Source organism: Ceratotherium simum, chromosome X, assembly GCF_057802395.1.
Source record: "Ceratotherium simum simum isolate JZ-2026a chromosome X, ASM5780239v1, whole genome shotgun sequence".
NCBI classification, from domain to species: domain Eukaryota; kingdom Metazoa; phylum Chordata; class Mammalia; order Perissodactyla; family Rhinocerotidae; genus Ceratotherium; species Ceratotherium simum.
The window spans coordinates 112,702,102-112,729,929 of record NC_141940.1 but is presented as its reverse complement, the minus strand read 5'-3'; the positions used below and the strand labels follow the sequence as shown (position 1 = coordinate 112,729,929).

Genomic DNA, 27,828 nt, shown 5'->3' with positions numbered 1-27,828 from the left:
CTTTCCTAGCTAATGTGAATGACTACTGATTCTTTATCAATCACTGCTTTAGCCTCGTTCCAGTTTTCCCTCCTCCTAGATAAGATTTATTAAGACATCCAATCATAGAATTACTCCTGCTTCCTGAAAGCATCCAATCCAGAGCAAAGCCCTGATTCCTGAAACGCTCCTTAAATGCACCTGTCACAGGCCCCAATCCTAAGATAAGTCTTTTCTAACATCCTCTCACTGACATTCCCCATGGTTCCCCCTGGAGTGTGTTTTCCTAGCAGCAATGAGTAATAAACCCAGCTTGTTCAACTACAGGTGTGTTCCTAGTGGTCTTTGGCTGGAATGAAGCCTGAGCTTCATTTTGGCCTTGGCTCCTTTTGGCCACAGTTCTCATGTGGACCTCATCTGTGCTACCTTAGGCTGCCTTTGGAAATCACCACCCTGAATTATGGACCTTAGGTTTATCCTGAGACTGCTCGCTGTGGCCCCAGGAATTGACTGGTCAAATAGAGAGACAAGGGGAGTCAGGATACATTTGACAGAATGGAGGAAGCATGAAGAGGATCAAGGGCAAAGGATTCTTGAATTAACCCACATGATCATTTAGAACAGTGCCTAGAACACAGTAAATGCTCTATAAACCTTATACTTCATCATTGTATTTGTTACTATTATTACCAATATAACGATAATGGCAAAATGCTGCTTTAGTTTTCTTTAAAGAGTGGAAGAAGTTGAAGGTAGATGGCCATAGCTACAGATGGAAATTTTAGATGTAGTAGATGTCCCCGTTCCAGATGATGAGATATAGAGTGTTTATATGCTTGTGGATTGCTAAACTGGAGTTGAAGAAGAGATCAAGGAACTATGTGAGTGCCCAAGTTTAGGCTCCCTCAGAATCAGACCCTGAAGAGAATTTCAGTGTAATAGTTTATGTGGGAGATAATCCTAGGAAACACTGATAGGGAAATGAGACAGAGAAGGAAGCCAACAAAGAGCGAATTAATAAACAGGTTACTGCTGTGGACAAGTGGGGCTCAGTTCTGCTGGAGCCCTCTGGGAGACTGCACAGAGCATGCCTCAGAGTTATTCCGCCTGAGGGGAAGAGAAGCTGGAGTATTTATCCATCGAATCCCATTCTTCCTCAGTTGAGGATTGCTCCCAGAGAGGCATTAACTCCCTGCCAATTTTACACGCTGGCATGTTCCTGCAGCCGGAAAAGTCCCTCAGACAGAATCACATACTTGGTACTTGTAGTGAGGGTTGGTGGAATATGAGCAGACAGTGTCTACTAGAGCATCTTGGTAGCTGGATGAGTCATTACTGGTTTTTGAGGTAGTCCAAGATTACGGGAGAGAAAACTTGCTGCTTATCTTGTTACTGAGAAGCACTGACATTAATTATATCCCTAAAGGTGAAGCTCTTTTTTTATTCATTAACTCATTCACATATTTATTGAGGGCCTATTATGTTTCAGAGACTATGCTAGACACTATGGATAGAATGATGAACAAGACACAATCCTTGATCTCAGGAAGCTTATAGTGTAGTAGAGGTACTGGCAAGGAAATAGTTAATTACATTAGTGGGTGAAAGTTGCCATGATATGGTAAATTCAGAGTGTTATGGGAAACATATAGAAGCAAGATGGTCAAGAAGGGCTTTCTGGAGGAAGAAACAAGTAAGACATGAGAAATGATAGTTACCTAGGTGAAGAGAGGGAGGAAAGGAGAAAGTATTCCAGGCAGAGAGAACAAAGTATGCAGAGTCAGAGAGAGGTGGTGGGCGGGGGAGAGAGAGAGAGAGAGGCAAGTGCTGCCGGGGAGCATGACACATAGTTGAAACACGGCTAGAGTACAGGAAGGTGTGTACTGAGGGGATGAGGTGGGGTGAGAGGTAAGCTCCTGGACACATAAGAAGGCGCCAGATTAGGAAGGACTTTTAAACCATATGAAGAATTTGGACTTTATCCTGAGAGTGATGAGAAGTCATTGGAGAGTTTTAACTGGGGGAGCACCATGGCAAGATTTGTATTTTAGAAAAGTCACTCCCATTGATATTGGAGAATGGGTTGGGGGAGAACAAAATTAGAGACAGGGAGGCTGGTATGGAGTCTGTTGAAAGGACACAAAGGAAAGAGGGAAGTAGATGGACTGAAGTAGGTGGAATAAAGAAATAGCAGGAGGCGGAGTCAAGATGGCGGCGTAGGCAGACTCTGAACTCACCTCCTCCCGTGGACACAGCCAATTTACAACTACTCGTGGAAAAATTACCCCTGAGACAGAACTGAAAACTGGATGAGAGGAACTCCTGCAACAACGGACAATCCTAACTGGGGTGGAAGAGGCAGAGACTCCCTTCTGGAGAGGAAAACGCCGCCTTCACAAGCCGCCAGCGTCACGGCCGCCCGGGAGCAGCTCACAGGTACGCAGCCTCCCTGGAGGCGCGGGGCCCTGAGCCGGGGAGCAGCCCCGCTGTGGGCATTTTGTGGACCCAGCACAATCGACACCAGTGGCATAATATCTGACCTTGCCTGCTACTAAAGCATTGGGGAGCACCCCCAGAAAACCCGGTTCACAAAGAAACTAAAACTGGCTCTTAAAGGGCCCGTGCACAAACTCACCCGTTCCAGAAAGCATCCTAAAATCACCAGAAAGAAAGGTGCACACTGCTTTGGTGACAAGAGACTCACCTAATAGGCCCTGAGGGCATCTCGGTGAGGGTGAGACCTCTCCAGGGACTGGGACATTGGCGGCGGCCATTGTTGTGGCCTGGTGTGAGCGTGCTGACACAGACGCCATTGGAGTTTTCCCTGAGACCTGCTAGCCCAGGGTCTGCTCCACCCGCTAGAGCACCGATTTAATCCAGCTCAGCCAGGGCAGGCAGCCCACCCTAGAGACTGGCCCCACCCAACAACAAGCCCTCAGGCAACGTGTGGGCCTGCATAGATTGGTGACTGGATTTTCTGCAGCCTGGCAACTGAGCTGACTTGAGCGGGGCAGGGTGTGCACAAGGAGCGGGTGGAGAGTGTGGGGTGGGGGCGGAGTGTGTGGGGCTCCGCCCGTGGGGGGACTGGGTCCGCTTGGGGAGGTCGGGGCGCTCACACGGGGCAGGACTGTGTTGACTGTGTGTGTGGACCTCTGGGCGGCAGGGCTTGTCAGCTGCAGAAGACTTGTGCTTCTCAAAGACCCACATAGGAGGTTTGCCCCACCTTCCAAAGCCTGAAACAATTGGGTGCTCCTGTGCCTAGGCCAGCCCCACCCAGCTGCAATCCTCAGAGAGCTGACAAGAGACCTAATAGGCTAGAGGTTTACAGCAATTCTAAGGCCCTGAGCCTAACAACCTGCCACACTGGGGGCCTACTCACTTAAAAGAAATACTGCAACACAAATGTGGTATTAGAACTTACAGCCAACTGTGCTGGGGCTCCCCACACCTGATAAAGAGACTGAAGGGCCCACAACAACTACAAGCAGCTGAACATTACAACAGCTGGCCAGGAGCATAACTCAGCCTCCCTGGGCGCCTATAGGGAGAGCTAACAGGCCACAATAGAAGGACACACGTAGCCCACATAGGGGCCACCCCTGGAACATTGAGAACTGAGGGAAGCACACTGGAAGCCTCCTAAGCCATCACTTACATAAGGTCACCTATCCAAGAGCAGGAGACGAGCTGACCTACCTAATACGAGACACAAGCACAGGGAAAGAGGCAAAATGAGGAGGCAAAAGAATACATTCCAAGTAAGGGAACAGGACAAAACCCCAGAAAAGGAACTAAGTGAAACAGAAATGAGCAACCTACCTGACAGAGAGTTCAAACTAAGAGTGTTAAGGATGCTCACTGATCTGGGGAGAAGAATAGATGAACTCAGTGAGAATGTCAACAAAGAAATGGAAGATATAAAAAGAACCAATCAGAAATGAAGAATACAATACTGGAAATGAAAAACTCATTAGAGGGACTCAAAAGCAGAGTAGAGGATACAGAAGAACGGATCAGTGAGCTGGAAGAAAGACTAGAAGAAATTACCCAAGGTGAACAGGTAAAAGAGAAAAAAATTAAAAAGAGTGAGGACAGTCTAAGGGACCTCTGGGACAACATCAAGCGCACTAACATCCGTGTTATAGGTGTCCCGGAAGGAGAAGAGCGAGACAAGGGGGCAGAGAATCTATTTCAAGAAATAATAGATGAAAACTTCCCTAACCTAAGGAAGGAAACAGACATCCAGGTACAGGAGGCACAGAGAGCCCCAAACAAGATAAACCCAAAGAGGCCCACACCAAGACACATCATAATCAAAATGTCCAGAATTAAAGATAAAGAGAGAATCCTAAAAGCCGCAAGAGAATGTCAAGTTACATACAAAGGAAACCCCATAAGGCTATCAGCTGACTTCTCAGCAGAAACCTTACAGGCTAGAAGAGAATGGCACGATATATTTAAAGTGCTAAAAGGAAAAAACTTACAGCCAAGAATACTCTACCCGGCAAGGTTATCATTCAAAATGGAAGGAGAGATCAAAATTTTCCCAGATAAGCAAAAATTAAAGGAGTTTGTCACCAAGAAACCAGTGTTACAAGAAATGTTAAAGGGACTGATTTAAGGGGAAAAGAGAAGACCACAAATAGGAAAAATTATCTATTTCAATGATCAGAACGTAATGGATACAAATGCACAAAAAAGAGGTTAGATATGATATCAAAAACATAAAAGGAGGGAGGAGGGTAGTTAAAGAGTACAGCTTTCAGACAGAGGTCAAACTAAAGTGACCATCAATTCTGTATAGAAGAAGTAAGGAACAGAGAAGGAGTACTTAAACACTGAGGTAAAAAATAAAAAGTTAAAAAATGGCAGTAAGTACATACTTATCAATAGCTACTTTAAACGTCAATGGACTAAATACCCCAATTAAAAGGCATAGGGTGGCTGACTGGATAAAAACAAGACCCATATATATGCTGCATACAAGAGACACACTTCAGACCTAAAGACACTCACAAACTGAAAGTGAAGGGATGGAAAAAGATACTCCACGCAAATGGCAATGAAAAGAAAGCTGGGGTAGCAGTACTCATATCAGACAAAATAGACTTTAAAACAAAAACTGTAAAAAGAGACAAAGAAGGGCATTACATAATGATCAAGGGAACAATCCAACAAGAGGATATAACACTTGTAAATATCTACGCACCCAATGTAGGTGCACCTAAATATATAAAGCAATTATTAACAGACATAAAAACAGAAATAGACAGTAACACGATAATAGTAGGGGACTTTAACACTCCACTTACACCAACAGATAGATCATCCAAACAGAAGATCAATAAGGAAACATTGGCCTTAAACGACACCTTAGAACAGATGGACCTAGTAGATATATACAGAGCATTCCATCCAAAAACCGAAGAATACACGTTCTTTTCAAATGCACATGGAACATTCTCCAAGATTGATCACATATTAGGCCACAAAACAAGTCTCCATAAATTTAAGAAGATTGAAATAATACCAAGCATCTTTTCTGACCACAACGGTATGAAACTAGAAATCAACTATAGGAAGAAAATCAGAAAAGCCACAAATACATGGAGATTAAACAAAATGCTACTGAACAACGACTGGGTTAACGAAGAAATCAAAGAAGAAATAAAAAAATACCTGGAGACAAATGAAAATGAAAATACGACATGCCAGAATTAATGGGATACAGCAAAAGCGGTTCTAAGAGGGAAGTTTATAGCGATACAGGCCTATCTCAACAAACAAGAAAAATCTCAAATAAACAATCTAAAAATGCACCTAAAGGAACTGGAAAAAGAAGAACAAACAAAGCCCAAAATCAGTAGAAGAAGGGAAATAATAAAAATCAGAGCAGAAATAAATGAAATAGAGACCAAAAACAATAGAAAAAATTAATAAAACCAAGAGCTGGGTCTTTGAAAAGATCAACAAAATAGACAAACCTTTAGCTAGACTCACCAAGAAAAAAAAAGAGAAGGGAGAAATAAGTAAAATCAGAAATGAAAGAGGAGAGGATACAACAGACACCTCAGAAATACAAAAGATTATAAGAGAATACTATGAAAAACTATATGCCAACCAATTCGACAATCTGGAAGAAATGGATAAATTCTTAGAATCATACAACCTTCCAAAACTGGATCAAGAAGAAGTGGAGAATTTGAATAGACCAATCACCAGTAAGGAGATCGAAACAGTAATCAAAAACCTCCCCAAAAATAAAAGTCCAGGACCAGACGGCTTCCCTGGTGAATTCTACCAAACATTCAAAGAAGACTTAATACCTATCCTTCTCAAACTCTTCCAAAAAATTGAGGAGGGGGAAGCTCCTAACTCATTCTACGAAGCTGACATTACCCTGATACCAAAACCAGACAAGGACAACACAAAAAGAAAATTACAGGCCAATATCACTGATGAACATCGATGTGAAAATCCTCAACAAAATACTAGCAAATCGCATACAACAATACGTTAAAAAGATTATACACCATGATCAAGTGGGATTTATTCCAGGGATGCAGGGATGGTTTAACATTCGCAAATCAATCAACGTAATACACCACATTAATAAAATGAAGAACAAAAATCACATGATCATCTCAATAGATGCAGAGAAAGCATTTGACAAGATCCAGCATCCATTTATGATAAAAACTCTGAATAAAATGGGTATAGAAGGAAAGTACCTCAACATAATAAAGACCATATATGAGAAACCCACAGCTAATATCATCCTCAATGGTGAAAAACTGAAAGCTATCCCTCTAAGAACAGGAACCAGACAAGGATGCCCACTGTCACCACTCCTATTTAACATAGTATTGGAAGTCCTAGCCAGAGCAATCAGGCAAGAGAAAGAAATAAAAGGGATCCAAATTGGAAAGGAAGAAGTGAAACTGTCACTATTTGCAGATGACATGATTTTATATATAGAAAACCCTAAAGAATCCACCAGAAAACTTTTAGAAGTAATAAACGAATATGGTAAAGTTGCAGGATACAAAATCAACATACAAAAATCAGTTGCATTTCTGTACACTAACAACGAAGTAGCAGAAAGAGAAATTAAGAATACAATCCCATTTACAATTGCAACAAAAAGAATAAAATACCTAGGAATAAACTTAACCAAAGAGGTGAAAGATCTGTACACCGAAAACTATGAAACATTTCTGAAAGAAATTGAAGAAGACACAAAGAAATGGAAAGATATTCCGTGTTCTTGGATTGGAAGAATTAACATAGTTAAGATGTCCATACTTCCTAAAGCAATCTATAGATTCAATGCAATCCCTATCACAGTTCCAACAACATTTTTCACAGAAATAGAACAAAGAATCCTAAAATTTATATGGAACAACAAAAGACCCCGAATAGCTAAAGGAATCCTGAGAAAAAAGAACAAAGCTGGAGGTATCACACTCCCTGATATCAAAATATACTACAAAGCTATAGTAACCAAAACAGCATGGTACTGGCACAAAAACAGACACACAGATCAATGGAATAGAATCGAAAGCCCAGAAATAAACCCACACATCTATGGACAGCTAATCTTTGACAAAGGAGCCAAGAACATACAATGGGGAAAAGAAAGTCTCTTCAACAAATGGTGTTGGGAAAACTGGATAGCCATATGCAAAAATGAAAGTAGATCCTTACCTTACACCATACACAAAAATTAACTCCAAATGGATTAAAGACTTGAATGTAAGACCTGAAACTGTGAAAGTTCTAGAAGAAAACATAGGCAGTACGCTCTTTCGACATCGGTCTTAGCAACATCTTTTCAAACACCACATCTGACCAGGCAAGAGAAACAATAGAAAAAATAAACAAATGGGACTACATCAAACTAAAAAGCTTCTGCACAGCAAAGGAAACCATCAACAAAACGAAAAGACAACCTAACAATTGGGAGAAGATATTTGCAAACCATACATCTGATAAGGGCTTAATCTCCAAAATATATAAAAAACTCATGCATCTCAACAACAAAACCTACCAACCCAATTAAAAAATGGGCAAAAGACCTGAATAGACATTTCTCCAAAGAAGATATACAGATGGCCAACAGACACATGAAAAGATGTTCAAAATCACTAACTATCAGGGAAATGCAAATCAAAACTACAATGAGATATCACCTCACGCCTGTCAGAATGGCTATAATTAACAAGACAGGAAACAACATGTGTTGGAGAGGATGTGGAGAGAAGGGAACTCTCATACCCTGCTGGTGGGAGTGCAAACTGGTGCAGCCACTATGGAAAACAGTATGGAGATTCCTCAAAAAATCAAGGATAGAACTACCATATGATCCAGCTATTCCACTGTTGGGTATTTATCCAAAGAACTTGAAAACACCAATTTGCAAAGGTACATGCACCCCTGTGTTCATTGCGGCGTTATTCACAATAGCCAAGACTTGGAAGCAACCTAAGTGCCCATCAAGGGACGAATGGATAAAGAAGCTGTGGTATATATACACAATGGAATACTACTCAGCCATAAGAAACGACGAAATCCAGCCATTTGTGACAACATGGATGGACATTGAGGGTATAATGCAAAGTGAAATAAGTCAGAGGGAGAAGGCCAAATACCGTATGATTTCCTTCATTAAGTAGTAGATAATAACAACAATAAACAAACACATAGGGACAGAGATTGGATTGGTGGTTACCAGAGGGGAAGGGGGGAGGGGGGAGGGTGAAAGGGATAATTCGGTACATGTGTGTGGTGATGGGTTGTAATTAGTATTTTGGTGGTTAACATGATGTAATCTATGCAGAAATAGAAGTACAATGATGTACACCTGAAATTTTTGCAATGTTATAAACCAATGTTACTGCAATAAAAAAAAAAAAAAAAAAAAAAGAAATAGCAATGATATTGGCAATAGAGTAGCTGAATTGATGGCTAGTAAAGGAGGGAAATAGCAAAGAACTGGTAGGGTCAAAATAAAAGAGTTGCGGATAATGACGAAGAACAAGTGTAGTGAGAGTAACTGAAGAAGAGAATAGAAAGGGTAAGATATTCTGATCAGAGTTTGAATTTAGGATGAGAAAGAGAGGGAAAGATTGAGAGATGGAGATAAAGATAGAGATAGAGGAGAGAGAGAGCGAGTGAGTGTGCAGTTTCTGGTGGTGACAATGTCTGGGATGTGGCCATGGCAGTGGATTGATATGATTAGTGGGGAGAAGGTGCTTGGACAGGAAAACATATGGGGCATATTGGGAACTGGGAATATTGGATATTTGATGGGTAGACTCTGGTGCTCTGAAGTGACACAGGACAGAGGCAGGATTGGGAGAGGTGGCCCACAATTTCCGCCATTTTTTGTAAGAAGGTGGAGGAATAGTGATCGGAAAAGCAAGAGGAGTGAGGGGACTCCCCACTGTACATGGGGCGAAGGAGAACTACTAACCTCTGATGAAGAGAGTTCCTGGAGAAGTGTCCTCTGGGGCAGGATCTGAGCAGAGAAGAAGGTGGAGGATCAAGGGTAATTTGTTTATTATGGAATGGAGGGTTCTAGAAGATATAGGGTGGAGATTTTGGAAGGGAAGGGAGGGGAGCAGTGGGTGGTCATACCAGGGAAAGGAATGTCCAGAGCAGTAAGAGAAGAAAATACTGAGTTGAGATGACCAGAAGGGCTTCTGTTTTGGGTGGTGCCCTTGGATAGTAGGAATGTGAGGCAGGCTCAGCTATCCTCTGGGTGCAGGGTGGAGCAAGGATATTGCACTTGTCCCCAGGAGCCACCAGGCCTGCATAGATTCTTTTTCGGAGGGAGGCCTGTTCCAGGCAAGCAGCCTGTCAGCTTGTGCACTGTACATGAATTAATTCATTAATTCATTCGATGTCACTCAACATTTAGAGAATGTTGGCTATGCGCAAAACTAGGTTAGGAAGTACCATTTTATCAATAAAAAATGGGTGACCTGCTTTAAGGAAAGCAAGCACCAACATATGAAAATGAAATTCAGCATTGCATTAGCACAGAATTCTTTATTTGGGGAATTAATTCATGATAGGTGTTCCTTCCCAAAACCGTGTTTAGGATGACTTTTTTAAACCTACCTATTGTGAAGAGATTCCTTTATGCCAGCTAGGCTCTAACACAGCCCCTCTTCCCCCACAATCCTGTAATGGGCATATATGGAAACACAGTTGGCGAAGGAGCATCGCACGGCAGTTGGGAGCACAGACTGGAGCCAGGCAGCGTTTGAATCTGGCTCCCCCACTCATCAGCTGTTGGTCTTGGGCAGGTTACTTTGCCTATCTATGCTCAGTTTCCACATCTATAAAACGGAGATAATAACCTTACTTCACAGAATTATTATGAGGGTTAAATTAGTTTAAAATTATTTGTAAAGTGTTAAAATTATTTGTAAATAATTAGTTAAAATTATTTGTAAAATGCTTAGAGCAGTAAGTGCTAAATATGTTTTAAACAAAATTGGGGCATATAGGAAATTTGCAAGCAAGAGCAACCAACTCACTGTTACTTGAATTGAAAAAGAAGGTTTTTACATTCATTTATTTGTCAACTCTTTGCCAGTTTCTGGGGTACATAGCGGGGAATATAACAGGCATAGAACCTGACCACAGTGGGTGGGGGATAGCGGGCCATGGCAATGGCCATTCTTTTCTTCTTAGAGTAGAAAACCCCCCCTCACCTCTTGCTGTTTGAGAGCAAGAGCAGGCATTGTGCTCTGTGGAGGCTGAATAGCAAGATTCTGATTTCAGGGTGATGTGAGGACACCAGACAGATATGAGTGCATTCCCTGGGGCCTGCTGTGTCTCCATTCACTGACACTGATGTGCAGTGACTGCCCTCCAGTCTCCTCCCTAACCGGCGGTAACTGTCTCGGTCTGAGTGTTTTGGGGCCTGTGAAGGCCTTGATGTCAACTCATCTCCACAGAGAATCCAAATATCACAAGGAAAAAAGAAAGAAATAGCAACTCAACAATCAAAAGCTAAATAATAATTTAAAATTGGGCAAAGAATTTGAATAGATGTTTCTCCAAAGAAAATAAACAAATGGCCAATAAGCACTAGACAAGATGCTCAATATTATCAGTCATCAAGGAAATGCAAATTAAAGCCATAATGAGATACCACCTCACCCCCACTAGAATGACTATAATCAAGAACACAGACAATAACAAGTGTTGGTGAGGATGTGGAGAAATTGGAATCCTCAGACACTGCTGTTGGAAATATAAAATGGCACAGCCACTTTGGAAAACAGTTTGACGTTTTCTCAAAACGTTAAACAAAGAATTACCATGTGACTCAGCAATTCCACTTTTAGATATATTTCCAAGAGAAAGGAGACATGTCCACACAAACACTTGTACACAATTGTTCATAGCAGCATTATTTATAATAGTCAAAAAGTGGAAACAATCCAAATGTCCATCAACTGATGAATGGATAGACAGATTGTGGTATATCTGTACAGTGGAATATTATTTGGCCATAAAAAGGAATGAAATACAGTTACATGCTACACCATGGATGGATCTTGAAAACATTATGCTAAGTGAAAGAAGCCAGACACAAAAGACCATATATTGTATGATTCCACTTATATAAAGTGTCCAGAATAAGCAAGTCCATAGAGAGAGAAAGTAGATTGGTGGTTGCCTAGGGCTGGGGGATGGGTTGGGAAGAAATGGGGAAATACTGCTAATGGGTATGGGGTTTCTTTTTGAGGCAATGAAAATGTTCTAAAATTGATTGTGGTGATGGTTGTACCACCCTACCAATATACGTTTTTAAAGGATGAGTTTTATAGTAAATTATATCATTATATCTCAAAAAACTCTTAATAATAGAAAAAGGAAGCATTACATCTGATGGAGCCATGTCAAGCTACCATCCATAAAGATCAGAAATCAAAGCTCTTACCATTTTCCTTCCTTGTTCTTCTTATCTGAGGAATATTAGAGACTGGAAGAAATCTAGAAAAATCCCTTATCCATTCTTCTCTTCCAGGCAGAGAGGCAAAACATTCAGGGATATGGATTTTAAAATGCAGCCCTCCAACTTTTAATATCCCCATATGATTAGATTATGAAATTCCCCCAAAGCAGTGGAATATGAGAACAGGGTAATAAGGATACGGGGTGCACTTAAGGTAGGGAATTCCTCATGGGATGCTTCATAGGTTGCTGCTACTGGGGAATTTCGCTGCAGAAAAGTTATCCTGTTGCTAGGCAACACTGCAGCTTGAATAGAAGTCACAGTGATCAGAGTACCTCACGTAAACTCACGATTCCTATTCCTATCTCCAGTAAGAAGAGTGCAGACAAAAAGCATTCTTTAAATTTAAAAAAAGGATATAATCATAGCATTAAAGAAAATAAAAAACAGGACTTATATACCCCTCATTTAAACAGAGCTATTAAAATTTCTGTATATTTTATTAGGTTTCAATTGTTCACAAGCGTACATTTCTCATGATTATAATTGTAATGCGCATACCGTCTAAAAATCTGCTTTTTCATTTAATGTATTATAAGAAGGTCCCCATATAATCATAAAGTCTTCCTGATGATTATTTTAAATGACCACATAGCATTCCTTTTGGTTCATGTCCCGTGGTTTGTTAAACCTTTGCCTTTTCACTGGATATTTATGCTCTTTTTCATTTTCCCCCATTTGTAGAAAATTCCAGAGCACATAGCTTCTTTGAGAAGAATGTATAATACAGGAGTTTGATGAGTTAAGTACTGCTCTTCAATGACTATATTTAATTAGCCTCCGTTTTTTTATGACCATTTGGAAATCACTTCGGAAGCACATTTAATCCATCCAATCAGTCATTTCTTCAGAGTGGGAACACTGTCTCAATGCTTGGTTGAGTCTTAAAGGTGCCTGTGTGCCTGGCAAAGGACTCCGAGGGAAGCTTTACGTTTTTGAGATTGCCAATTGTGTGGAACGTGGCTGGAGGAATTAACAAAATCATTTGAAAAGCATTCCACAGGAATGAAAGGGAATTCTCTCCACTGAAAGGAATGGTGTTCCCTCCACACATGAAATTAACGTGCAGAAAACTGGTCAAACGCAGATCCTAAGAATTTTTAAAAGATCTAAAAAAGAATTAAGAAAATAAAAGGAATTTTATTGTCTTCAGTTTCAAGATTGTCACAGTTGCTAATCAGAAGTCTCAAAAGGTTTGTTTAAGACTGGGGCTTTTCTTATAAATATTTTATGATCTAACTGACTCATCTCCTTGCTGCACTTAAAAAAGGTACAGATTAGACATGTAATAAAAATGCCAACTGTTTCATTTAAGAATGTTTGATGGTTGGGGATTTCAAATATATAACTTCGATTATGGCCATTATCAAAGCTTTCAAAAATAAATATTTGAAAACCATGTAGAAAAAACTGAAATAGTTTTCCCCAAGTTAAAATCAAAATGGAAATCCTCAATCAGAATGTGTGTGTGTTATTTTTTGAAAAATCTACTTCAGATCAGAAAGGTAATATAGTTCTGTTGTCAAAAAAAACCAAGCTCTTATCCCTTTGGCCTTTACCTTTCAAAACTGAAATGCAGCAAATTGATTTTGAGATGGGAAGCCCTGCTAATGTCAGTTGAATGCTTACCTTGGAAATTTTTGCCATTTCAAATAGAAAAGCCTCTATAGGCTTTCTTCTGATTCAGCAGCAGCCTGCTTAGCATTAAGAAAGGGCAAGCCAGACTCCAGAGTCGGGTAATTATGGCTGAGCTCTTGGAATATTCTCTTTGGGAGATAACAAGGTCAGGTCTTCCCATATTACAAGATGCCAGGAGGAGCTTGCTGGCTGGCTGCATCCCGCATTTTGAAAGTGGTTCAGCTTGGAACACTTTCGAAGCGTCAAGTAAAGGTACAACCCTTGCCAAATGGAGAGTGCTTTAAAAAGAAGCTGACCGGGAATATGGCTCTCAGCAAAGGATCTGCAGAGATCTTGGAGCAGAAGGCCATATTAATCATTCATGATCACAAGGATGCTCTCGAATTCAGAGCAAGCATTTTTTCCAAAAGAACTAAAGCATCTCGTGTATCAGGATGCAAATGTCTCCCCAAAGTAATCAAATCAGAATCTTATAACTAGTTAGAATTAATTATCTGGTACCTTCGTTTTACTTTTTTTTAAAAAAAAGTTCAGGATTATTGAGGTATAATTCACTCTTTTTGTGTGTACAATTCTGTATTTTGACAAACACATATAGTCACGTAACCACCACCACGATCAAGATATAGAGTATTTCCATCACTCCAGAAAGTTCCCTCATGCCCCTTTGTAGTCAGCCCCTTCCTCTTCCTCTTGTCCCTGGCAACCACTGATCTGTTTTCTGTCTTGACAGTTTTACTTTTTCCAGAATGTCATATAAATGGAATCTTACAGGATGTAGCCTTTAGAGTCTGGCCTCTCTCCCTTAGCATAATGCATTTGAGATTCATCCGTATTGTTCCACGTGTCAATAGTTTGTTCCTTTTAATTGCTTAACAGTATCTCATAGTATGGACGTACCATAGTTTGTTTATTCACTTGCCAGTTGATGGACATTTGAGTTGTTTCCCTCATTTTACTTCAATATCATTTTTCTTTTGCCTGATGGTGTACAGCCTACAAAGCTCTTTTACCTACATTTATGTCCTCTTATGAAAATATTGTCATTTCAATTTTCTGATACTTAATCAGAGCCATGGGGAGCTTAAGTGGCTTTAGATATTTACCAGCTAGAGGTAACAACTTCAAATTTCTCTCTCCCATGCTAACTCTCGTTCCACTATACAACACCACTTCTCTGGTCTGAGATGAATATTGTTGTTTGAAGATTTTTATCCACTGGGATATAACAATGCACTAAGTGTTGTACAGAGTCTTGGGAAAGCAGGGACTCTAATTTTTCAAAGAAATGAGGATCTTAATGGTGTAATGCAGTGTGGTAGGAAGAAAATCTGTTTTGGAGTCAGTCTTGGCTACATATTCTAGCTCTGTCAGTGATTAGCTCTGTGACCTAAAGAAAGTTCCTTAACCTCTTTGAGCCTCAGTTTCTTATCTGAACAATGCTTTCCACCATACTGGCCTCTGAACTTTGTCATAATGAAGTGAAGTTATGTGTACATGATGCATCGCACACAGTGGCTGGGACATACTAGGCATTTCTTACATGTTAGCTTCCTTCTCTCCTTGTCATAAGCACACACACACACACGCACACCTGTCCATAAGTGTAAAGCAAAATGTTTGCAGACTGTGGTGATATAAGGGAAAGGAATTGGAGGAGGACGAAGCCTGTAGTTGGGGAGAGGAAGAAATGAGCCTGGAGTAGGGCTCCCAGTCTTTGTCTTCAAGCTGCAGTACTGATTGACGAGAAAGCCTTCTCCACCACAGACTGCCTCAGTCTCCTCTAGTGGCCAACCTGACCTGGGAGGAAGCCCCCATGGCTGCCGTCTCAGGCTCCTTCCCATCTTCTCTTACCCACAGTCTTTGTTCCGTGCAGAAGGAGGCTCAGTGGTGATCTTGGATGAAAGTGTGGAAAGACTGTTTACTGCAGCTCTTTTTCTGTCCTTACGGTGCCTTCTCCTCCCAGTTCTAGGGGGAGCATTTAGGATTCCCTGATTCTGCAGAGTACTTCTCTTCCCCTAGTCTTATCCCTGGAGGCCCCTGGCTCTGTGCTCAGGCTCTCTTTCTCCACCATTAAAACTGCCCAGTTCAATCACTGGAAAAGACCTGATAAAGTAATTTAAAGGAAGTTCTTGACTTCCTGTATATAATTTCCTGTGATAACTAATACCTGGCTTAAGTTGCTATCCTTCTCAGGAATACTTGCATTTTACCAGTAGACACTTCTAAAGGAACGGAATACTAACAGTAGAATTGAAGGCAGTGTGTCGTAGTAGGAAGAGCACTGGATTAGATATCAGGAGGCCTGGGCTCTTGTCTTCAAGTTTTGACTAATGCAACCCATTCCCAAGACCAACTCTATTTATTCAAGTTCCTACATACTCCTGGGATGTGCCATTTTTATTCATGATTACCTCTTTCCAGGCACTATGTTCTGCTTCTTTGTTCTGTGTGGGCAGCTTGACCCTAAGTGCCGCAGTTACCACAGTTTTTGGTCTCTTTTCTGAGCAGCGGCCATGGTGGCCACGCTACGATGCCATTGGCCACTTTGAGGAACCACTGGTCTTTCTGCTGTTAGTCATCAGCTGTGACTCAGTGTCTCAAGTCTCGTCTCAACAGAGTCTGGGGCATTTCTACACCCCGACTCTGCCTAAGGAGCAAGGATTTTGTAACACAAAAAATAGTGACTCATCGAAAAAGAAAAAGAAAAATTAAAAGTTGACACACCAGAGAAACTTTGATTTTTTAAAATGGAGGATTACAGGAATAAATTTTTTCACAAATGTGTGATAAAGTTTTAAGATTCATGTTAGAAAAATAGACTTTTGAAAGAAAGATCAGTGTACTCAGTACATTTTTCTGTATAATAAATCCTGTCCTTTTGAATAGAATGTAATCTAATACATTAGAAAAAAGTCTTGAGGCTTTTATTTTAAAGGCAGTGATATTGCTACAGGCAAAGTAATTATAACCATTAACTCCTCAAAATGTCAGGGGAGGCTTTGGCATCGAAATCCCAGAGGAATCCCAAATTGCCTAACCAGTTTTAAAATTTTAAGAATTGCATTCTTGGAGGAAAAAAAAGTACTTAGGAGAGAAGGTACTCAGAAGTCTAAATTATTTAATGCAAAAAAGTCACAATAATTCAAACTTTTTTTTTAAAATTCATTCTTATGCTGCTTTGGGGCTTTGTCTTTAGGGTATGTTTTATATAGTTTGCAAATAACATAACCCCTGAACTTTAGGAGCAAACCACCATTTGGGCTATATGATGGAGAATATCACTTTTTATTAACAACATTTTGCCACAAAGATTACCCCTTTAGTAAAATAAAGCATAAATATTATAAACAAAAACTTAAGCTTTCTATAATAGAAAATAACTATAACTTGATTATTACTGTGGTTAATTATACTTCTCTGTGATTTGTTGTCCTATTTAATGAATGATAAACTAAAATAAAAGCAGTGATTAAAATTGAGGTGAAGAAGAAAAATTCATTCATTCACTTTATACTTACTAGGTATTTAACTAAATACAAAGGTGGATGTAAAGCAGGGTGAATATCTCATTGGTTTACCTGGGACTTTGCTGGTTTTAGCACTGAAAGTTCCATATCTAGAACTTTCCTCTGTCCCAAGCAAACTGAGATGGTTGGTCACCCTAAACAAAGTAAAAGTGCCTCGTAAAATCCTACTCTCAAGAAATCTAGTCTACTAGGAGAGATGAGATATGTGCAATGAAAAGTTTAATAACAAAGTAATAATTAAATAATAGTACTGATAACAATGTACTGTCAAAATTTGTACAAATTATTGTTACATAAAATAAGTAATATGGTTTTTAAAAATATTGAATCTTAGGGAGGCAATCCAAGAATTGAGTACCTATGGTGTAGTAAGTTAGTTACTATCTTACCCATAAAAAATATATCTTCCCCAGAAAACTAGACTTCAGAGAAATTTAGTAATTTGCACAAGGTTACAGGGTCAGTAATGGGCTAGGCTGGGATTTGAACTCAGGTCTTTTGGATTTTGAAATTCACAGACTTCTCACTGCCCCAGAAGAACTTGAAGATCACAATCTTAGCTCCTTTCTTTTTATACGTGAAACCGGTGAGGCCTGGACTGGTGGCCTGCACAGCAGCCCAGAGCATTGCAATGACAGGCCTTGGATAAAAATTCACATTTCTTAGCTTACAGTCCCGGGTTAATGACACGAGGGCGTGACAGATCACATGGTCTGGAGTAGGCAACGAAGGCTCAAGTAAAAGAATAATATTTGGGCTGTGGCCCCTTGTTTTTCTTTCTCCTCTAAGCCTCTTGGTTGGCATCCTCATCCATCTGGTGAGCAGCGCCATTGGAGGGCTGGGTCTGTCCACCTGCCAGACTGGTCTCAGGGTACAACAGTTGTGACCTCTCTGGTTCTAACCCATCATCCTGTTTAGGGGTCTGCTCCTGCCTTTAGGCTAGTGTTTGCCAAATGTGAAATCTGTGACATCCTGAATCAGCATCACCTGGCATGTATATTAAAAATGTTGATTCTTGGAGCCCCAGCCTAGACTCTTTGAAAGTGGATCAGGAATATGTATTCTAATTATTTTTCACTATGAAGTTTAAGATACTCTGCTCTAGGCCCAAGCACCCTTTCTTTATCTGTGTCCTAAACTCTGGAGAACATAAGTGCTTTATTGAAGCCGTCAATCTTACCTTGACTCAACTGCTGGGATCCTGCCACCCATGAACAGGTTCATTTATCATTCATTCATTCACTCATTTAGCCATTCAACAAATATTTGTTTGACGCCTCGTATGAACAAGTCACTCTGCTCCCCAGATGTCTGCATTAGTCCCTTAGTTAAGGCTTTAATCATTGCTCACTGCCTGGATTCCTTCATGTGGTGCTTCTGGCTTCCTGTTCCTAAATCCTAAACTTGAACTTGCCTGAATGGCCTTTTTGGACATTGCTTTGATTATCTGGCTCCCTGTAGGGTCAGCTCCTACAGTCCTTGAAGTCCTGGTCACACCAAAATGAGTGGGTGTGCTTCAGATCCCTTCTTGTGCCCTCTCCTCAATGTAAGTGATGTAAATTTTTGTAAGTGACGTAAATTTTATCAAGAATAAACAGGGCACTATAGGAGAACAGATGAGAGAGAGAGAAAGGGAGAGAGAATAACTCTCCTTAGAGACAGAGAACAGTCCGACACTTTAAGTGAGAGAAACAGGATGACAATTTTGAGAAAGGGTATAATCCACAATGAATATATAATGCTCACGAACCTTTGTGCAATGAATAACATAGCAACAATGTATAGAAATCAAAAACTGTTGTAAATATCAAGATAATTTGACAAGAACACAATCAATTGATACTCTACTATCAATATATGGCAAAGTAGTTGAAAAAATAAGGATATAAAATTTCAGTAATACAATTAAGAAAAAGGAATTAGTAAAGAGTTTTTAACTTTGTACCCTCCAAAGATAACAGATATCATCTGTTCTCCTTCCTATTAAATATACATGGAGCATTTACAAAAACTGACTAAATGCTTGTCTACAAAATAAGTTTCTATAAAAATTCCACAAAGTAGAAATTGCATAGGTGACATTCACTGAGCATGATTCCATAAAAATAAAAAATTAATGTGTAAAGGAAAAACAAGACCAAGAAAGATTAATAACCTCCCCTAAATAGTTTTGAATCAAAGGTGACCTCAAAATAAAGTTACAGATTATTAGAAAATAATTAAAATTTAATACATGTTAAAATTTATGAAATTCTTAATACTGCTATATTCAGAGATATAAAGTAAACACACTAACAACAAAAAACTATAAAACAAAATAAAAATATTGAACAACAACTCAACAAAAACCAGACAAATCCTCAGTAAATATAACTGATGAAAAAATGAAAGAAAATAAAAATGAAGAAAATTAGAAATGAGAAATAGTTAGAAGAGCAGGTATGAAAAATATTATTGTTGAATGAATGAATATATAAAAGTTAAAATTTTCAAAGTGTATACAGTCAATAGCATGTAAAAAAATTTGTAGACATTGATGAATGTATGACGTTTCTAGTATCAGGACCCATTCTCCCAGTAGCTGGGTGTCAGAGTGCCAGGGAAATTTGCAAACAGTTAGAGAACCATTTGGCTTGAGGAAACTTGGAAGATTTTACAGGTCACATCATGGTCACTGGAGTCAACTACTGCCAGGTTTAAAACTGCCCCAGAGGGTGAATGTTTTAGGAATATTTTATTCATTCACTAAAATTACATCATCTCCAGTCTTCTCCCAATTCTGCCCTATCACATCACCTCAACAGTTCTCCTAACAAAAGTGGCTGCAGGAGAATAAAGGTGGATGTTTATCTGCTCTAAGGGCTTCGTCTTCACTAGCACGCAGTGCCAGGCCAGGAAAACAGAAACTACTCCAGGTATGACAACAGAGAGGGATTTACACAGGGAATCAGGTTACAAAAGTGTCGGAAGGACTAGAGAGCAAAAAGAGGGAAGGTGGACTAGCCCAGGAGCCCGTGATCTTCTGCACCTACTCTCCTATGTCCCAGCACTGCCATGTAGCCACCTCAGGAAACCCTTGTCATCTACTGGCTGCCACCTCTCTATGATCCTCCATGCTCCTGCTGCTGCCACTATCACTGCTAGAAGACCCAGAACTACTTGAGAAGGCTTCAATTATCCAAAGTCACATGCAGTCATGTGCTGCTCTCACTGCCATTCTGGGAACCAAATATGCTATTGCTGGAGCCCGTAGTTGGCTTCTGCTGCTGGAAGCTCCACTAGCAGCAGAATGGTTTCTACCTTCTTCCCACTTTCTAATCTGGTACAAGTGTCTCCTTTTGGCAGAATCTAAGCAGAACCCAAATGGCAAGGGCCTTTATAGTTAACTTCCCCTTTCCGTTTTGTATTTCATTTTTTTTCAGTCTCTCTCATAAATCTTGGCATAGGTTTATCTTACTAATCTTCTTAAAGGATTGGCCTTTTATTGTGTTTATCAATTTCTCTCTTTCCTGTTTTTCGTTGATTTTTCAGCTTATCTTTATAATGCATTTTCTAATTCTTTTAATTGAATTCTTATTTCATTTGTTTCTAATTTTCCTTGTTTGTATATATACTATAACTATAAACTACAGCTATAGTTCACTTTAACTGTATACCACATATTTTGGTCTACAGTGATTTTAATACTGTCAGATCTTAGTATTTCCTGATTTCCCTACGATTTCTTAACTCGGATGCTACTTAATAATATTCTTTTTAAGTTTTAGACATACAGTATCTGTTAAACTATCTTTTTGTTATTGATGACTAATTTTCTAGTGTTAGGATTAGAGAAAGCAGACTGTAAGATGCTGATTCTTTGGAACTTATTACGACTTCCCTTTGGCCTAGAACATGGTCAACTTTTGTTCCATGTGTGATCAAAAAGAATGTGCATTTTCTGCTTACTTCATGTAAAGTTAAATATGTACTGTACGGGCACCAAAGTTCAGCTTCTGCCGTAATCTGCCATTCAGTTTCAGGTTTAGCCTCAGCCTTTGGAAATCCCAAACTAGAATGCCAGTTTAAACATGATTTCTATAAACCTTGAATTTTGAGATAAATGATCCCTGATCACACGGACTGCCATCACAGCTCATCAGCACAACAACATCTGTAATATAAATTTGGCACATCATTTGGACTTATTTTTAATTTATTCCCTTTAAAATACAGGTCAGATACTGGTGTGAACTTGGAGAAAAAAAATCTCCTTATGTGCTTTACATATTGAAATTCTAACAGTTGTTTGGGATATAATTGTATATTTATTATTGCAAATAATGCTGTGATAATAATTGATGATTGTGAAAGCTGTTCATTTTATGCACAGAAAACAATTATTAAGACTTTTCAAATAGTTGAATAAATAGGGAAATAGATTGACAATTAATACAAATATTATATAAGTCCATTAGCAAGATAACTGTAAGATGACCATTTTATTCTTTTTGAGTTAAACTGTTTACAAAAAATTAAATAAAAATACAAGGCAGAATAATGGAGTTGAAAATAAGATAATTCTTTGTCTCATTCAGCTGCTGTTAGAGAGAAAGGAAAGCTTAAGACCTGGGGGGTGACTTTGCCAACTGTACAGGATGAGCCAGTCAAAAATCATCCTGCTTCCTCACAAAAATTGATCATAACTAAGTGTACTGGGTTGAATAGCATTCCCCCAAAAATTCATGTCCACCCAGACCCTCAGAATGTGACTTTATTTGGAAATCGGATCTTTGCGGATGTAATAAGTTAAAATGAGGTCATACTGGATTAGAGTGGCCCCTAAATCCAACGACTGGTATCCTTATAGGAAGGCCATGTGAAGAAATACAGACACCCACAGAGGGAAGACGGCATGTGAAGACAGAGGCGAAGATTGGAGTGATGCAGCTACCAGCCAAGGAACGCCAAGGATTGCTGGCAACTGCCAGAAGCTAGGAGAGAGGTAAGGAAGGGTTCTGCCCTAGAGCCTTCAGAGACAGCATAGCCTTGCTGACACCTTGGTTTCAGACTTCTAGCTTCCAGAACTGTAAGAGAACAAATTTCTGTTGTTTTAAGCCACCCAGTTTGAGAAACTTTTTTATAGCACTCCTAGGAAACTAGTACAGCAATCTATTTCATCTCACAGATGTGCAGAGTAGCGACTGAAGGAGCAATCTAGTAACTGACAAGGTTAAGAAATTATTATTTCCGACCCCAAATTTCAGACATTTAATGTTAGACTATGACTTTTTATGATTAAAGTGGAATACTAATTATATTTTATTTGAAACATTTAAGATTTAATTCTTATGTTCCAGAATTTCTTTCTGTGTTGACTGATTTTAAGTTTTGCCCAAATATTGGTTTATATACTTAGCCATTCAGTCCAATATATTGCAATGATGGAAGCTGGAAGAATTTGAAAGTGTGAGCCCCAGTGGTCTTAGGCACTGAGTACAACTCCTGGGAGAAAAACACTCTACAGAAAGGGAATGAAGGCCAGTTAACAAAGTCACTGAGCAGACCACTGCTTGAATGCTGTTGGAAAGGTGATAGGAAGGTATTGAGGCAGTTTTGATCAGAAATATGACCCTTGAGACTTCTGGGAGGTTCATTATTTGCATTTATTTGTAACAAGCAAACATCAGCTCATATAGTCTTCATAAATCCTTCCGATATAAGTGGATGTTAGGAAAGAATAGTGGGCATAAAACAGGCCACTGCTTTAATATCTGAGCATGCATAGGTTGGGTCCACAGGGCTGCTGCTTCTGGGCTAAAGCAATTATCAGAGGGAGCAGTGGGAGGAAGCTCATGCCCCGATACCCACACTTCATGGCCTCTCTTCAGAAATAATGATGTTCACAGATGTCCTCTAACTTTCTCAGTTCACACCACCATTAGAATCTCAGTAATTTTTTCACAAAGCACATAGGCCAAAACAAATACCTAGCAGTTCTATTTATTAAGTTGTCAGGTCCAAGTAAGTTAATAAGTATTTATATTCTAACAACTTCGCGCCTGTTGGGCACTGAATAGCTTTTCAACCTTTGGAGTCACATTGGACACTGCAACCCTCATTTTTTATTTCACATTGATCTTCATGCAGTACTTGCTTTTTTTCATAGCAACTGCTGAAAACCCAGCTTAGCAAAACACGATGTCATTAACAGGAATGTAGTGATCTAATGATGAAACTGAACTATCTCAAGCTAGTAGTTCACCGGGTGTCCAACAGACGTCACAGAGATTCCCTTGAAAATTTAAAACATCCCATGGCACTGGTGTAAATTTGCTGTGGCACTCTAGAGCACCATGGCACACAGTTGAGAACCCCTGGGATGTACACTAGGAAATACTTATGACCTTAATTGGACCAAGGTCCTGATTTCAGTCCTGATGTGGTCTAGATCTGTCCTCTGCCTTAAAGACTGTCCCTTTATCCCCAATCAGCAAATACATACTGTTGGGTGATTCCAAGAGAGCGTGTGGTGTGTTCGTGCAATTCACCAATGCCTGCCTGATGGTAAGCTCTCAAAAGATGGTAGCTTTCATTATCATCACCACTCTATGATGATACAAGCACAGAAGCACACAAACTCCTAATGCCTTGATTGTATTTTCCCTTATCATGTACAGAGACTCTTTTTGCTTGTTTGTTTCTTCCCTGGTGGTTAGGAAAAATGGTTCACCGGGAATTGGGGAATGGAGAGAATATGATTGAGAGGGATTGTCTGAAGGTGAAAAGATGGCCAGGTTCACCTCCACTTGGTGATGCACATGTGAGCGGGCATCACCATCCTTCTCTCCTGACTTCCTAGCTCTGCCAGGGGCAGTTACACAGACAGGGTCATGTGCAGACCTATAGAGAAGAATGGCAGGAGGCAGAGAAGGTGGGCATCAGGGTGGGGTGGGGACAGGAAATCAGTGGCAAAAAAAGAGAAAATATCAAACAGAACACAGATGAAGCTGTAAAGCCAAGACATAGAGGGCTTTGGGTATAAAGATTTTTGGGAGTAGAGAGAAATAAATGAGGATGTTTTTATATATCTTCATATATAACTATTTATATATATATGAAGATATAATAATTATTATTATCTAATAATTAAATGGTTATATAATAACATATAATTCTATCATAATTATTTATATGAGGATATAAATTAATCTACTTATGTATAACTTTCTGCTTAGAACTACTGTGTTCTACCCATTGGGCTGAGAATTGGTGAGACTTTAGTTTTTATCTGAACTCTATTGATAGCTAGTTATGTGACCTTAAATAAAATACTTACATTATAAGAACACAGTTTAATGGGTAGACAATTTCTAGAATTTTTACTGGATCCTAAATAAGATTCTTTAATTTAAGAAATCTTGTCAATCATTCATTTATTCAAAAATACTGGTGGAATTATTCCTATGTGTTCAGATTGTGGTTGATTTCAGGGATGTAAACGTGACTATAATATTGAGGAAAAAGAGAGGTCCTTACCTTGGAGGAGACTAGGGTGAGGACATTCTTATCTTTTTCTTCCAGGGTGCTATCTTGGTCTTTGGAGAAGAGATTAGGCCCGAAGGATGAGAAATGTCAGTAACATCTCACAAGGTGGTGAATGACACTCAGAACCCTTCTGGGTGATGACCCTGGTCTCCTTCTGAGAGTGAAGACTTGTTGTCTAAAGCAGTGATTTTGGGAACTCATTAGACCTGCATGTCTTTAGATAACATTGATTTGGTAATGAGATTCAGAGCGTTGGGATGATAAAATTCATTTGAAAGATGGTAGCAAGTAAGGCAGTGTTAGCTGCTTTCCAAAATCCATCTTCACTTTTTCTTCCTAGGCACACACATAGACTATATTTTCCAGCCTCCTTTGCAGGTAGAAGCAGTCATGTGACTAACTTCTAGTCAATGGAATGTGAGTAGAATGGCCTATGAACAATTCACACTCCTCCATGATCTTTCTCCTTCTTGAGGCATGGTAGAGACAACCACAGAAACTTCGAGAGCTACATACTAAAGATAGCAGAGCCACAGGATAGAAGGGGCCTTGGTGCCTGAATCATGCCTTGGAGAATGTATTACTCAAAGGGAGAGAGAGAGACAGAGAGACGGAGAGACAGAAAGAAGGGTAGATTTTAAGGAATTGGCACATGCAATTGTGGGGACTGGCAAGTCCAAAATCTGCGGCCTAGGCAGGTAGGCTGGAGACCCATGAATTGATGCTGCAGCTCAAATCCAAAGACAGTCTGCTGGCAGAATTCTCTCTTCCTCGGGGACATCAGTCTTTTTCTCGTAAGACCTTCAACTGATTGGATGAGGCCTACCCACATTATGGAGGGTAATCGGCTTTACTCAAAGTCTACTGATTTAAATGTTAATCTCATCTAAGAAATACTTCCACAGCAACATCCAGACTAGTGTTTGACCAAATATCTGGGTATTATGGCCCAGCCAAGTTGATATAAAATTAACCTTCACAGAGGGCAACCATCTTTTTATTAGGGATAGCTCTTTTAAAACATAGGTTTTTGAGAAATAACTTCTATTGCATTTGAGCCATTATATTTATTCTTGTTACCAGCAGCTAGCATTACCTTAATAAATAGACTTTAAAAAAATCCACCAATTACCTTTTGCTATTCCATTTTATTTATTTGCAAACGCTTTCAGATTTGTACTGACTTCCTGATGTGGAGGGCTAGGAAGGGGGCAATTTTATAAATCTAATAAATAACAATGATGATGATTTATTGGATCCTGCCCTGGGAATGTATTAAACACCTCAGGGTGGCATTATCTGCAGTGGATCACCAGTAAGCACAAAGAGGCAATCCATTACTAATTGGTAGCCTAGTGGTTCAAGGAAGTTCATGCACTTTCTAAAGTGATTGGCTCCCGTAGAGTAATTGATTTATTGGCATTCCATGTCTGAACATTTGTGAAGCCCTTGGTGCTAATCAGAATAAACGTGCTGAACTAATCTTGACTAAACTCCCAATGACATTTTACGTGCCCCCCTTTTAGGTGGAAGGCCTCTAAATTCAGTAATTTACAGCATGTTTTACAGCGGATGAAAACATTTACTTTTCTGATGTGAGCTGCTGTGAAGGGTAGTATTTTCCACAGGAAGGTGACGAGATATACAACAAAAAGTCAGTGACCAAATGGTTCATTATTCAAAGAGAAACAAGGGGACATAACAGGAAGGATAAGGGCTAAGACGGATACCATATTTGTAAGATCATGCTGTTTTCTATCACCTGCTTTGTGCAAGGCTGAGATGATAACACTGAGGTTTTACATCATTTAAATTAAGTTGTCAACTCAACTCCTTAGACAGAGGCTTTCTCTGAACCATTCGGTGTGTTGTTAAGATTGCCTAGAGATTTCCATAGTGACATGGTAACCACTACTTGCCAGCCACTGAATTTGTGTGAACACATGTTAATCCTGAAATAATTCCTTTCTTTTATTTCTCTCACTCTGTTGGGTCAGGTCTCATTCCTGAGCCTAGCTTTTACACAGGCCTCATAAATGGCAATGCAGAAACTGAAGACAATTGGAGATAGAGCCCACTTTCCTGATGGGGAAATCACTTTGATAATAGGTTGATTCAAAGGACCTTCTACTCTCTGGTGTCTGTGGAGGCACAAGCGGAAAAACCAAATCCACATTCCTCGTCTAGCCAAAAAAAGACAATAGCCAAAGCACTGTTGTCAAAACTCAGGATACATTAAAAATAATTCTTTTTCCAAATTGTTGACATCAAATATGGGGGTTACGGTGTAGTGCGTGGTTCTCTCATTATAATTCCTGGGCCAGTAGCATCATCATTACCTGGGAACTGATTAGAAATGCAAGTTCTCAGGCCCCACCCTGGATCTACATCAGAAACTCTGGGAAGGGGCCCAGCAGGCTGTGTTTTAACCAACACTACAGGGAATTCTGATTTGTGCTTAGGTTTCAGAACCAGACTTTCCCCTTAGATGAAGCTAGGTTAGAATGCAGCTCTATCATTTAATATATGTACAATCTTGAGGAAGTTACTCCCTCTCCCCACTCCCTTTTTGTCTTTTGTACATTATTTTAAAAAGTAACTGTGCATGATAAAAATTTAAACCACATAAAAGGTCTTAAAATGAAAAATAAAAGTTTCTCTTCCCCTGGTGCCTCTCCCCAGAGGTAAACACTTTGAACCAATTCCTTTTTTAACATGTTTTTCTGGTGTTTAACAGTATTGTTTTAGACAATAAGCATGTAAATATATTCCTTGGTTTATTAGCCTTATGTATAATCTGTTAATATCCCACTCTGAGAAATGAAGAATTTGGCTCAGTTATACCACCTGATATCACTTGATTTGTTGTATTATCGTTTTCACATAATCTAGGTTTATACAATTTCATTCTGCAACTATAAATGTCTTTGACTTTGCCTTTAGAGTAATTCTCAAATATTAAAGCAAATAAAACAGCACTTGCAGCATTAGATTTATGTAAATATTATTCACTGCAGGGGATTCCTCCTAATAGAAAAATCCATGTCACCAAACTTGGGAGAGGGTTTTAAAAGCATCAAATTCCAGGGCTACTTTCAGATCATAGTCAACTGCCAT

The 27,828-nt window shown here is 39.5% G+C and overlaps 1 long non-coding RNA gene across 1 annotated transcript; it reads left to right on the top strand.

Annotated features, from left to right (window-relative positions):
• Positions 1–1,933: 1,933 nt before the first annotated feature.
• Positions 1,934–24,800, top strand: LOC147911996 (uncharacterized). The gene is made up of 3 exons (XR_015550493.1): positions 1,934–2,415; positions 22,034–22,168; positions 24,748–24,800. It is a non-coding gene; the product is annotated as an uncharacterized LOC147911996 (long non-coding RNA).
• The last annotated feature ends 3,028 nt before the right edge of the window (positions 24,801–27,828 follow it).